Genomic DNA, 14,026 nt, shown 5'->3' on the forward strand with positions numbered 1-14,026 from the left:
GAAGAGCTACCCATTTCCTGAATAACTAAAAGAATACTCATTTTTGTTCTGTTATGATTTTAATCATTGTTACTGCAGTACATGCCCCTCAGTATTGAGATATTATTAAGTGAAAAACGACATTAATTTTTAGGAAGTGTAAGTTTCTAGTGACACAGTCTTCCTTTTCACTTCCTTGTCCTCCAATTTATGACTCGTTTTTTTTTGTTACAGGTCGCTTCAGCCGCCTCGGCCGTCCATACCCGCAGGTAAATGGAAATATTACACACCTGTTGTGTTGTACAAGTAAGTGCGTACGTGACAGCTAAATTAGGGATGTCAATTTGTACTTTGGTGATGCCTAACCTGACGCGTGACATGCTAGAAACTGCTGTTGGTAGAACGTCTGTGACAAGAAATTTCTTTCGATGCATACTTTTCGGCAGCCAAGAAACGGTTGGTTTCTCAAAATGTGAACGAGTAAGGGGAAAACGTGTTGCTCGAAACAGAAGCTAAACGTAGATAGCTGTGCTCGGGGAATAATATGTTGGCGATGTAAACTGGATTTCGTTAACTAAGATAAAAGAGCCCTGTTACGTAACATTCCCTAAGCTATCCCTGCGTTGTTGAATCTTCTTTGCAGTTAGTGTTGGAAGTCAAGTACTGAGTCAATAGCTTGCTTAATATTCATCTAAGTCAGACTATTTTTTGTTAACTGATTATGTGATATTTCTTGATGTAGCAAGTGTTGCAATTCACGCGCTATTTTTCCTGGCAAGCTTCATCACTTTCATTGAGAAGGTGTGACGTCTGTTCCGCCTTCGTGAGTCACTCAAGACATTCATGCCGTCTCTTCTTGCGTCTTCCGAGACTGCTTTTTCCATGTAGTACACATTTTATGGCTTCTGTAAGTAATTTCCACTCTCACAGTCCTTCAACATGGTGCTTCCGATTATTTCTGTAGATACAGAGTGTCCCAGAAATTGTGCGACAATCTTCGTAGGGTCGTAGAGTGTGTCTTAAGGAATAAATCGAGGCCAGGAATCTATGTTCAGAAATCGAACGTTGCTACACAGCGTCGAAGCTATAGGCGCCTGCGCCTGCCAATAGGCCACCCCTTCGGCAGCAAATGTGACTTCGTACGCTGACCGATCGTAGGCGGAACGTCTCGCGAAGGTGTTTGTTATTCAGTGATTGCAACTGCCTGCCACGATCGCCAGTGGGTGAAATGGACGTAGCTGCTGCGTAGACAGGCCATCTCTCCTGTGAATGTAATGCTCTGTTGCCTCAGTGGAAGACGGTTTCGGACGCAGGTTTCCATCTGCATTTTATTTTTCTCCTGTATACCGAAAAACATTGGAGGTTTGGAGGATTCCATGAGAAAAATAAAATGCAGATGGAAACCCGTGCCTGCAACCGTCGTCCACAGACCGTAGTGGTCGCGCGGTTCCAGACTGAAGCGCCTAGAACCGCTCGGCCGGCAGACAACAGAAATATATGAAACTTCCTGGCAGATTAAAACTGTGTGCCCGACCGACACTCGAACTCGGGACCTTTGCCTTTCGCGGGCAAGTGCTCTACCATCTGAGCTACCGAAGCACGACTCACGGCCGGTACTCACAGCTTTACTTCTGCCAGTATCTCGTCTCCTACCTTCCAAACTTTACAGAAGCTCTCCTGCGAACCTTGCACACAGTTTTAATCTGCCAGGAAGTTTCATATCAGCGGAAACTCCGCTGCAGAGTGAAAATCTCATTCTGGAAACCTGCCCCAGGCTGTGGCTAAGCCATGTCTCCGCAATATCCTTTCTTTCAGGAGTGCTAGTTCTGCAAGGTTCGCAGAAGAGCTTCTGTAAAGTTTGGAAGGTAGGAGACGAGATACTGGCAGAAGTAAAGCTGTGAGTACCGGGCGTGAGTCGTGCTTCGGTAGTTCAGGTGGTAGAGCACTTGCCCGCGAAAGGCAAAGGCCCCAAGTTCGAGTCTCGGTCAGGTACACAGTTTTAATCTGCCAGGAAGTTTCATATCAGCGCACACACCGCTGCAGAGTGAAAATCTCATTCTGGAAAGAGAAATATATGCTTCTCATGCATGAAATTTGTTCATATTCTGTTGCTTTCAGCGGAATAAGCTGCAAATATGGACACATTTGAAAGATTTTCTTCAAGAATGAGTTGTAGCCTATGTCATTGAATCATGTGATTCGGCTGTTTTTGCATATATTTCATGTTAATTCATGTCTCTTTGAAACTTAGCAACGAATGGAACGCAAAAATATAACAACTATTCCATTAAGTAAACAGATAATAATTAAAACCAAACATTACCCTTACGACGCATGTGACTGCTATCTCACTGGTTGGAACAGCTGCCAAACGGTAACAACTTTCGCACCTGAATGGCGTGGTTGTTACCGTCTAATAGACTGTGCCATCACTTTGGCGAGTCGCCTGACGCTCTGGATGAAGCGTGTAAAATAACGTGAACGGTTGTCAGATAGGAGGAACTGCTCTCGCGCCACAGTTTCCCCGTCCGTGTAGCCTCTTGTCATTGCCCTCAAGTCAATGGGCGCAGGTGTAAACACTCGAACGGAGTCGATAAGATAGTTCTGTATCGTGGGAACATTCCGCTAGCTGCAAGTCGGCCGCCGGCATCGAGCCGTGCAGCTGCGAGTAGAGAATTGTTCTTCAGGCTGCGTTATCTTGTTGTTCTCTTTTCTCTGTAAAAAGGCGGCCATTCTTCTAGCGAGTGCACTGTCGATAACGGGAGTAAGGACCTTGTACTGGATAGACACGAACGACTGTGTGGAGTAAGCTCATTTCTGCCCTGTGGCGTTCTCGCTTACTGCGCTGTTGCTAGCGGTAGGTCAAGAACTTTTTTTGTTCTTTTGTGCCGAGTGATAAATGCGAGGCACCGTTTTTTTCTCGTCAATGGCCGGTCTCTCAGCATTTATTTCGTCACAAGTATATTCAATTACTATCCTTGATAGTTTGACTTAGAGCTCAAAGTCGTTAACTTTGCCACTGGCCTGTGTAAAAATATGTACACTGAAGTAAAGCTTTCCTCCGCCCGAAAGTTGGAAAGTGATTTGCCTTTGCCTTCCTCCCACCTTTGAACTGAGCAAGTCAGTTAATCATTTAGGGACGTACAGTTCAGCGTGGACTTGGAACCATGATGCAAACTCGTCATTTTTCACGTTAACAAATTACATCTACATCCATACTCCGCAAGCCACCTGGCGGCGTGTGGCGGAGGGTACCTTGAGTACCTCTATCGGTTCTCCCTTCTATCTCAGTCTCGTATTGTTCGTGGAAAGAAGGATTGTTGGTTTGCCTCTGTGTGGGCTTTAATCTCTTTGATTTTATCCCCATGGTCTCTCCGCGAGATATACGTAGGAGGGAGCAATATACTGCTTGACTCCTCGGTGAAGGTATGTTCTCGAAACTTTAACAAAAGCCCGTACCGAGCTACTGAGCGTCTCTCCTGCAGTCTTCCACTGGAGTTTATCTATCATTTCCGAAACGCTTTCGCGATTACTAAATGATCATGTAACGAAGCGCGCTGCTCTCCGTTGGATCTTCTCTATCTCTTCTATCAACCCTATCTGGTACGGATCCCACACTGCTGAGCAGTATGCAAGCAGTGGGCGAACAAGCGTACTGTAACCTACTTCCTTTGTTTTCAGATTGCATTTCCTTACGATTCTTCCAATGAATCTCAGTCTGGCATCTGCTTTACCGACGATCAACTTTATATGATCATTACATTTTAAATCACTGTTTCCAGTTGCTGACCTGCTATTTTTGACAGAGTGGACAGAAAAAAACCTTAGGTCTGAGGACTTGGACTCTTACAAATATCCACAGAACCATTGAGTGACACAGAAAATATGGATAGTCAGTTATATTTTGGTTGCGGGTTTGCTGCTCTTTTGCGTCCAAGGGCGAATTAAATTGCCAGACGCACCTCTATGCTGCACCCCAGTTACACGATGGACGTTCAACAAGTAATGCAACAGATATTTTTCTGTACCAATTTCGGTTGAAAGAATGCGGAATTTGTTGTGGGGCATCGTGAACTATCCTCGCTTCAGCCCGTCTAGTTTCACGTAGTTCCGGTAGGTGGTGGCGCTATGTGTAGCATTCAAAATGGCGTCTGTAATGGAAGTGCATTCCAAGCAGGGAGCTGTCACTGAGTTTCTTTTGAGGTAAACCAGAGTGCCGCAGATATTCCTAGGCGCTTGCGCAATATCTACGGAGACCTGGCAGTGAACAAAAGCACGATGAGTCGTTGGGCGAGGCGTCAAGGTCGTGCAAACCTGGGTGATCTCCCGCTTGCCTGCCAGCCACACACAGCTGTGACTCCTGGAATGTTGTAACGTGCGGACCTTCTCATTCGAGGTGGTCGACGATTCACAGTCAAACACCTCGCTGCTCAAGTCGACCTCTGTGGTAGCTGACCATTTCATCCACCACTTACGGTACTCAGATGTGTGTGCCTTTTCGGCTCCACGCCGCCTAACAGAAGACCATGAAAAGTGAAACATCCCCTTAGAAAAATTGATTTTCTGAGCAAAACTGAACGTACTCGGACATTTTTCTCTTTACTTATTCTGATCATCACTAAACTGATACACACACACACACACACACACACACACACACACACACACACACACGCGCGCGCGCGCGCGCGCGCACATATATATATATATATATATATATATATATATATATATATATATATACGGTGAGTCACCTAACATTATCGCTGGATATATTTCGTAAACCACATCAAATACTGACGAATCGATTCCACAGACCGAACGTGAGGAGAGGGGCTAGTGTAATTGGTTAATACAAACCATAAAAAAATGCACGGAAGTATGTTTTTTAACACAAACCTACGTTTTTCTAAATGGAACCCCGTTAGTTTTGTTAGCACATCTGAACATATAAACAATAACGTAATCAGTGCCGTTTGTTGCATTAAAAATGTTAATTACATCCGGAGATATTGTAACCTAAAGTTGACGCTTGAGTACCACTCCTCCGCTGTTCGATCGTGTGTATCGGAGAGCACCAAATTACGTAAGGATCCAAAGGGAACGGTGATGGACCTTTGGTACAGAAGAGACTGGAACAGCACATTACGTCCACATACTAACACCTTTTTATTGGTCTTTTTCACTGACGCACATGTACATTACCGTGACGGGTGAGGTACACGTACACACGTGGTTTCCGTTTTCAATTACGGAGTGGAATAGTGTGTGTCCCGATATGTCAGGCCAATAGATGTTCAATGTGGTGGCCGTCATTTGCTGCACACAATTGCAATCTCTGGCGTAACGAATGTCGTACACGCCGCAGGACATCTGGTGTAATGTCGCCGCAGGCTGCCACAATACGTTGTTTCATATCCTCCGGGGTTGTAGGCACATCACGGTACACATTCTCCTTTAACGTACCCCACAGAAGTAAGTCCAGAGGTGTAAGATCAGGAGAACGGGCTGGCCGATTTATGCGTCCTCCACGTCCTATGAAACGCCCGTCGAACATCCTGTCAAGGGTCAGCCTACTGTTAATTGCGGAATGTGCAGGTGCACAATCATGCTGATACCACATACGTCGACGCGTTTCCAGTGGGACATTTTCGAGCAACGTTGGCAGATCATTCTGTAGAAACGCGATGTATGTTGCAGCTGTTTGGGCCCCTGCAATGAAGTGAGGACCAATGAGGTGGTCGCCAATGATTCCGCACCATACATTTACAGTCCACGGTCGCTGTCGCTCTACCTATCTGAGCCAGCGAGGATTGTCCACGGACCAGTAATGCATGTTCCGTAGATTCGCTGCCCCGTGGTTTGTGAAACCCGCTTCATCGGTAAACAGGTAGAACTGCAACGCATTCTCTGTTAATGCCCATTGACAGAATTGCACTCGATGATTAAAGTCATCACCATGTAATTGCTGATGTAGCGACACATGAAACGGGTGAAAGCGGTGACGATGCAGTATGCGCATGACACTGCTTTGACTCAGTCCACCGGCTCTCGCAATGTCCTGTGTACTCATGTCTGGGTTCATGGCAACAGCAGCCAACACACCAACTGCACCCACTTCTCCTGTGACGGGCCTGTTACGGACCCGTTTGCGTGCTACGACCATACCTGTTGCATACAGTTGGCGGTAGATGTTTTGCATGTGCGGCACGTTGGATGCTCTCTGTCCGGGTACCGTTCTGCATACACCCTGCAGGCTTCAGCTGCATTTCGTCGACACTCGCCATAGATGAGTATCATCTCCGCCTTTTCAGAGTTCGAATACACCATGGTTCCTACAACACTACACTATCACAGACGTCTGGTAACACGGTGTACTACAGTTGGTCTGCGTGCGGAGACGAATGCAGAATAACAATAGCAGCAAGCGCTACATGCGGACACTGCAACAGCTAGACCAAACCACAACAGTGCACTACAGCGACACTCGTAAACACGGTCGTCATCGTAAACATGTCCCTGCAGATGCTGCTCGCCGACCGTGGCCCGCGTTTGTTACAACACGCAACTGAACGTCGGAGGTTTCAAGCGTCAACTTTAGGTTACAATATCTCCGGATGTAATTAACATTTTACAATGCAACAAACTGCACAGATTACGTATTTGTTTATATGTTTAGATGTGCTAACAAAACTAACGTGGTTCCATTTAAAAAAACGTAGGTTTGTGTTAAAAAACATACTTCCGCGCATTTTTTTATGGTTTGTATTAAACAATTACACTAGCCCCTCTCCTCACGTTCGGTCTGTGGAATCGGTTTGTCAGTATTTGATGTGGTTTACGAAATATATCCAGCGGTAACGTTAGGTGACTCACCCTGTATATACACTCCTGGAAATTGAAATAAGAACACCGAGAATTCATTGTCCCAGGAAGGGGAAACTTTATTGACACATTCCTGGGGTCAGATACATCACGTGATCACACTGACAGAACCACAGGCACATAGACACAGGCAACAGAGCATGCACAATGTCGGCACTAGTACAGTGTATATCCACCTTTCGCAGCAATGCAGGCTGCTATTCTCCCATGGAGACGATCGTAGAGATGCTGGATGTAGTCCTGTGGAACGGCTTGCCATGCCATTTCCACCTGGCGCCTCAGTTGGACCAGCGTTCGTGCTGGACGTGCAGACCGCGTGAGACGACGCTTCATCCAGTCCCAAACATGCTCAATGGGGGACAGATCCGGAGATCTTGCTGGCCAGGGTAGTTGACTTACACCTTCTAGAGCACGTTGGGTGGCACGGGATACATGCGGACGTGCATTGTCCTGTTGGAACAGCAAGTTCCCTTGCCGGTCTAGCAATGGTAGAACGATGGGTTCGATGACGGTTTGGATGTACCGTGCACTATTCAGTATCCCCTCGACGATCACCAGTGGTGTACGGCCAGTGTAGGAGATCGCTCCCCACACCATGATGCCGGGTGTTGGCCCTGTGTGCCTCGGTCGTATGCAGTCCTGATTGTGGCGCTCACCTGCACGGCGCCAAACACGCATACGACCATCATTGGCACCAAGGCAGAAGCGACTCTCATCGCTGAAGACGACACGTCTCCATTCGTCCCTCCATTCACGCCTGTCGCGACACCACTGGAGGCGGGCTGCACGATGTTGGGGCGTGAGCGGAAGACGGCCTAACGGTGTGCGGGACCGTAGCCCAGCTTCATGGAGACGGTTGCGAATGGTCCTCTCCGATACCCCAGGAGCAACAGTGTCCCTAACTTGCTGGGAAGTGGCGGTGCGGTCCCCTAAGGCACTGCGTAGGATCCTACGGTCTTGGCGTGCATCCGTGCGTCGCTGCGGTCCGGTCCCACGTCGACGGGCACGTGCACCTTCCGCCGACCACTGGCGACAACATCGATGTACTGTGGAGACCTCACGCCCCACGTGTTGAGCAATTCGGCGGTACGTCCACCCGGCCTCCCGCATGCCCACTATACGCACTCGCTCAAAGTCCGTCAACTGCACATACGGTTCACGTCCACGCTGTCGCGGCATGCTACTAGTGTTAAAGACTGCGATGGAGCTCCGTATGCCACGGCAAACTGGCTGACACTGACGGCGGCGGTGCACAAATGCTGCGCAGCTAGCGCCATTCGACGGCCAACACCGCGGTTCCTGGTGTGTCCGCTGTGCCGTGCGTGTGATCATTGCTTGTACAGCCCTCTCGCAGTGTCCGGAGCAAGTATGGTGGGTCTGACACACCGGTGTCAATGTGTTCTTTTTTCCATTTCCAGGAGTGTATATATATATATATATATATATATATATATATATATATATATATATATATATATATATATATATAGCGCAACGCAATCTGACTTTCAATAGTCCCTACAAAAGAATGGCCCTGACTAACAATAACCTATACGTTTCATGAATCACTTACCTCACAAAAATCTTCGTTACTCGAACTACTGCAATACAGCGAGCGCCAATACTGCCAGCCAAATAAAAGATTCTAACTACAGAAGGCACTAACTACTGACAGGCATATTTAGCAAATGAAAGATTTTGGTAGAGAACAAACAATGTATTTACCTTAATAGTGTTCAAAAGTCATTATATATCAGTTCATGACATACAGTCTTACAAATTCCCTTTTTCTGACGGACACACGTCCATATCGTCCGCTCTTAAAATTGTGCCATCTCTCTCCCCCCACATCCACCACTGCCGGCGGCTCACCTCCAACTGCACAACGCTACGCACTATTCACATCCAACTGCCCAACACTACAGAGGCGAATATTCCAACAATGACAACCAGCCACAGACTGCACACAGCACAGCCAGTGATTTTCATGCAGAGCGCTACGTGGCGTTACCAACATAAAAACCTAAACAGCCTACTTACAAAAGCAACGGAAGACCATCTGTGCGGGGCTGCTTGCGCGTAACGAGGGTGATCGTGACAGTTTTTTTCGAACATCGTCACAGGCGTTGAAACATCGGTTCATGACTTCGACCGGGTAACAAAACGGCTATCCATGGTTAGCAATTGCGTCGAAAACCGTCAGTATTAAATGAGGTTCCATGTTTTCTTATGGACGTTGATTGTTTATTTCCTGCTGATGGTGTTAGTTTCTGTGTATAGTGTGGTGTCACCGCCAGACACCACACTTGGTAGGTGCTAGCCTTTAAATCGGCCGCGGTCCGTTAGTATACATCGGACCCGCGTGTCGCAACTATCAGTGATTGCAGATCGAGCGCCGCCACACGGCAGGTCTAGAGAGACTTCCTAGCACTCGCCCCAGTTGTACAGCCGACTTTGCTAGCGATGGTTCACTGACAAATTACGCTCTCATTTGCCGAGACGATAGTTAGCATGGCCTTCAGCTACGTTATTTGCTACGACCTAGCAAGGCGCCATTTTCAGTTACTATGTCTTCTGAGCAGATAATATTGTGACTCATGTACCGTCAAGAGCGACGTTCATCATTAATGGATTAAAGTTCAGTATCAAACTAATTACGTCCACTTTCTGAATTCTAACTCCTTGTCATGTTCCACGTCAGTATAGTTCTTCCCTCCTCACGCCAGCCTGCGTGAGCTAAAAGGCGTGCATTTCGGCCTCCTCTAGTAACACGGTGTTGGCTCTTCGGCCAACACAACATATAGTTCTTTAACTGTAACGCTACTGTCAGACATAGCACTCACTAGTACAAATTTGCTATCAGGGTGTGTGGGATAGCCACGAAAGTTGTTTCACAGAGGAAGATTGCACTGTAGTTCCTTCTCTAGATTGTCGCACAGATGGCAAAATGGTAGATATCGAAATAGACGACAGAGGGATAGAGAAACAATTAAAATCGCTCAAAAGAGGAAAGGCCTCTGGACCTGATGGGATACCAGTTCAATTTTACACAGAGTACGCGAAGGAACTTGCCCCCCTTCTTGCAGCGGTGTACCGTAGGTCTCTAGAAGAGCGTAGCGTTCCAAAGGATTGGAAAAGGGCACAGGTCATCCCCGTTTTCAAGAAGGGACGTCGAACAGATGTGCAGAACTATAGACCTATATCTCTAACGTCGATCAGTTGTAGAATTTTGGAACACGTATTGTGTTCGAGTATAATGACTTTTCTGGAGACTAGAAATCTACTCTGTAGGAATCAGCATGGGTTTCGAAAAAGACGGTCATGTGAAACCCAGCTCGCGCTATTCGTCCACGAGACTCAGAGGGCCATAGACGCGGGTTCACAGGTAGATTCCGTGTTTCTTGACTTCCGCAAGGCGTTCGATACAGTTCCCCACAGTCGTTTATTGAACAAAGTAAGAGCATATGGACTATCAGACCAATTGTGTGATTGGATTGAGGAGTTCCTAGATAACAGGACGCAGCATGTTATTCTCAATGGAGAGAAGTCTTCCGAAGTAAGAGTAATTTCAGGTGTGCCGCAGGGGAGTGTCATAGGACCGTTGCTATTCACAATATACATAAATGACCTGGTGGATGACATCGGAAGTTCACTGAGGCTTTTTGCAGATGATGCTGTGGTGTATCGAGAGGTTGTAACAATGGAAAATTGTACTGAAATGCAGGAGGATCTGCAGCGAATTGACGCATGGTGCAGGGAATGGCAACTGAATCTCAATGTAGACAAGTGTAATGTGCTGCGAATACACAGAAAGATAGATCCTTTATCTTTTAGCTACAAAATAGCAGGTCAGCAACTGGAAGCAGTTAATATCATAAATTATCTGGGAGTACGCATTAGGAGTGATTTAAAATGGAATGATCATATAATGTTGATTGTTGGTAAAGCAGATGCCAGACTGAGATTCATTGGAAGAATCCTAAGGAAATGCAATCGGAAAACAAAGGAAGTAGGTTACAGTACGCTTGTTCGCCCACTGCTTGAATACTGCTCAGCAGTGTGGGCTCCGTACCAGATGGGGTTGATAGAAGAGATAGAAAAGATCCAACGGAGAGCAGCGCGCTTCGTTACAGGATCATTTAGTAATCGCGAAAGCGTTACGGAGATGATAGATAAACTCCAGTGGAAGACTCTGCAGGAGAGACGCTCAGTAGCTCGGTACGGGCTTTTGTCAAAGTTTCGAGAACATACCTTCACCGAAGAGTCAAGCAGTATATTGCTCCCTCCTACGTATATCTCGCGAAGAGACCATGAGGATAAAATCAGAGAGATTAGAGCCCACACAGAGGCATACCGACAATCCTTCTTTCCACGAACAATACGAGCCTGGAATAGAAGGGAGAACCGATAGAGGTACTGAAGGTACCCTCCGCCACACACCGTCAGGTGGCTTGCGGAGTATGGATGTAGATGTAGATGAAAGTGCTCCTGCTGTCATACGGAATCGCACCCCAGACCACAACTGCAGGTGTAAGTCCAGTGTGTTTAGCACGTAGATAGGTTGGCTGCAGGCCCCAACTGTTGTCCTCCTAACCAGCACACAGCCATCGCTGGCACCGCGGCGGAGCCAGCTTTCATCAGAGGCAGAAGAGACCTCCGCCCTGCCCTTCAATGAGCTCGCGCATGACACCACAGAAGTCGCGAATGGAGGTGGTTTGGGGTCAGTGGAACGCACGCTACAGGGCCTCTGGCTCGGAGACGTCCTTGAAGTAGCTGATTTTGTAACAGTTCGTTTTGTCACTGTGGTGCCAATTGCTGCTGCAAATGCAGTACGATGCGCCGGAGCCATAAACCGAACACGATTGTCTTCGCTCTCGGTAGCGTAACGTGGCCATCCGGAGACCGGTCTTCTTGCCAGCGCACACTCTCGTAACCACCGCTGCCAGCAATCATGTACAAACCGGCAGGATTGGCCGAGCGATTCTAGGCACTATAGTCTGGAACCGCGCGACCGCTACGGTCGCAGGTTCGTATCCTGCCTCGGGCATGGCTGTGTGTGATGTCCTTACGTTAGTTAGGTTTAAGTAGTTCTAAGTTCTAGGGGACTGATGACGTCAAAAGTAAAGTCCCATAGTGCTCAGAGCCATTTGAACAAATTGTGTACCGGGTCATCAAAAAGTCAGTATAAATTTGAAATCTTAATAAATCACGGAATAATGTAGATAGAGAGGTACAAATTGACACACATGCTTGGAATGGCATGGGGTTTTATTAGAACCACCCCGTATTGCTACATGCGTGAAAGATCTCTTGCGCTCGTCGTTTGGTGATGATCGTGTGCTCATCCGCCACATTCGTCATGCTTGGCCTCTCAGGTCCCCAGACCTCAGTCCGTGCGATTATTGGCTTTGGGGTTACCTGAAGCCGCGAGTGTATCGTGATCGACCGACATCTCTAGGGATGCTGAAAGACAACATCCGACGCCAATGCCTCACCATAACTCCGGACATGCTTTACAGTGCTGTTCACAACATTGTTCCTCGACTACAGCTATTGTTGAGGAATGATGGTGGACATATTAAGCATTTCCTGTAAAGATCATAATCTTTGCTTCGTCTTACTTTGTTATGCTAATTATTGTTATTCTGATCAGATGAAGAGGTCGGACATTTTTTGAACTTATGTATTTTTTTGGTTTTAATGAAACCCCATGTCATTCCAAGCATGTGTGTCAATTTGTAACTCTCTATCTACATTATTCCGTGATTTATCCAGTTTTCAAATTTATACTGACTTTTTGATCACCCGGTACAATGGCCACAATCCCACATACTCTTTCTGCAATATCGCAGAAGAAACACCCAGCTTCTCTTAGCCCTATTACACGAGGCCTTTCAAAATCAGTGAGGTGTTGCTAATGGCGTCTGTCGACCCTCTTATGCTTTTGGCGCGAAATTTGAATAAACACGTCTACCAGCTTTCGTGTATGTCGCGTAACTCCTTCTTGGTGCTGCCTTTTTCCCCTTCATTGTACATCGACACACTGATGTTTTGGTCTCCTTGATTCCCAATGACTGATAGCACGAAGATGAACTTCATTGTTTAAGGAGACCCAGTACGTGTACTTTGCGGTTGTAACCATCATTGGAGAGAGTCACATCATCTGTCGATCATGGTTTGTGGAGATTTGAAAGGATGACCCATCTGTGGGACAAGAAATTATCAAACTTCCTGGCAGATTAAAACTGTGTGCCAGACCGAGACTCCAACTCGGTCGGGACCTTTGCCTTTCGCGGGCAAGTGCTCTACCATCTCAGCTACCCAACCACGACTCACGACCCGTCCTCACAGCTTCAATTCTGCCAGTACCTCGTCTCCTACCTTCCAAGATCCGCAGAAGAGCTCCTCTGAAGTTCGGAAGGTAGGAGACTAGGAACTGGCAGAATTGGTCTGTGAGGACGGGTCGTGCGTCGTGCTTGGGTAGCTCAGATGGTAGAGCAGTTGCCCGCGAAAGGCAAAGGTCCCGACCGAGTTGGAGTCTCGGTCTGGCACACAGTTTTAATCTACCAGGAAGTTTCATATCAGCGCAGACTCCGCTGCAGAGTGAAAATTTCATTCAAGAAATTATCACTCCGTCGTATCACGAAGCATATCCGGGTGTCTCAAATTCGTTGCCTGCGAGAAACAAACGCTGAGATTTAAATCCCAATCCCGCATACAGTTTTAGTTCGTCAAAAAGTTTCAAGCTTCTCTTTCGTACTGCATTGCATTTTAAAGCCCACATTTCAAGCTGAGTGTTTTCTCCCTGTTACGAGATAGCGGGCGACAATCGTTTAGTCCGTGACATTTTCTGTTTGTTATTATCAATGTGCGAAAATTTCAGCTCACGTTCTACCTTCTCCAGATAACCTTCCAATGTCGTTAATATTTATCTCTGAATAATACCTTCTTAGCAATCTAACCGTAAATTATGCTCGAAGAGAGTAAGATCTGAGATGCGATCAGGTCGCTGATAAGCGTAATAAATACTTCAGAGAGAATACTCGTTGTTATTATTAACTTGATTCGTCGTGGTTTATCGTACCTTTCCTGTAGATTATCGCTCGATATGGCATGATCCTTGTACGGTCTTTAGATGATGTCAGAGGCATAATGAAATGTA

The 14,026-nt window shown here is 46.8% G+C and overlaps 1 long non-coding RNA gene across 1 annotated transcript in view; it reads left to right on the plus strand.

Moving 5' to 3' along the window:
* Positions 1–211: 211 nt before the first annotated feature.
* The window catches only part of LOC126177127 (uncharacterized), a 561,360-nt gene continuing 547,545 nt past the window's right edge, over positions 212–14,026 (plus strand). The window contains exon 1 of the long non-coding RNA XR_007535753.1: positions 212–248. This is a non-coding gene — a long non-coding RNA (uncharacterized LOC126177127). The remainder of the gene's footprint in view (positions 249–14,026) is intronic.

This window comes from Schistocerca cancellata, chromosome 3, assembly GCF_023864275.1.
Source record: "Schistocerca cancellata isolate TAMUIC-IGC-003103 chromosome 3, iqSchCanc2.1, whole genome shotgun sequence".
Taxonomy (NCBI): Eukaryota; Metazoa; Arthropoda; class Insecta; order Orthoptera; family Acrididae; genus Schistocerca; species Schistocerca cancellata.